Here is a 319-nt window from a genome sequence, read left to right as displayed (position 1 = left end):
GCCTCTCTTTTCTTCTTTCCAAAGGAAGAAATAGCGAGGAAAAAATAATGAAGCTTGAAAAAATTGCCTTCCGAAGCATTTTTTTCGAAGCTTCGAAGGGTTTCGCGATTTGTGATGACTCGAAATGCGCGGAAAGGTATGTAAATCCCCCTCGACACCTCTCCCCCCCTTTAAGGAAATGGAAGAAAGGCAGAGAGAAAAAAAGCAAAAGCAAAATGAAGGGTAAATGAGGGAAGTGAACCTCCGTTGAGGTTCAATACGAAACGAAACGGAAATTATATAGTTGTGATGAGAGCGCGAAAAGTAACCCTATAAAAGA

General features: G+C 41.1%; 2 protein-coding genes across 2 annotated transcripts in view; one reads left to right on the top strand and one right to left on the bottom strand.

The window, feature by feature from the left end:
- LOC119594376 (guanine nucleotide-binding protein subunit beta-2-like) overlaps positions 1-319 on the top strand; it is a 41136-nt gene that overhangs the window by 742 nt on the left and 40075 nt on the right. The window lies entirely within an intron of this gene.
- LOC119594377 (procollagen-lysine,2-oxoglutarate 5-dioxygenase 1-like) overlaps positions 1-319 on the bottom strand; it is a 46541-nt gene that overhangs the window by 34828 nt on the left and 11394 nt on the right.

This window comes from Penaeus monodon, chromosome 33, assembly GCF_015228065.2.
Source record: "Penaeus monodon isolate SGIC_2016 chromosome 33, NSTDA_Pmon_1, whole genome shotgun sequence".
NCBI lineage: Eukaryota > Metazoa > Arthropoda > Malacostraca > Decapoda > Penaeidae > Penaeus > Penaeus monodon.
Note: the sequence above shows the minus strand (reverse complement) of the source record. Positions and strands in the feature narration are given on the sequence as shown.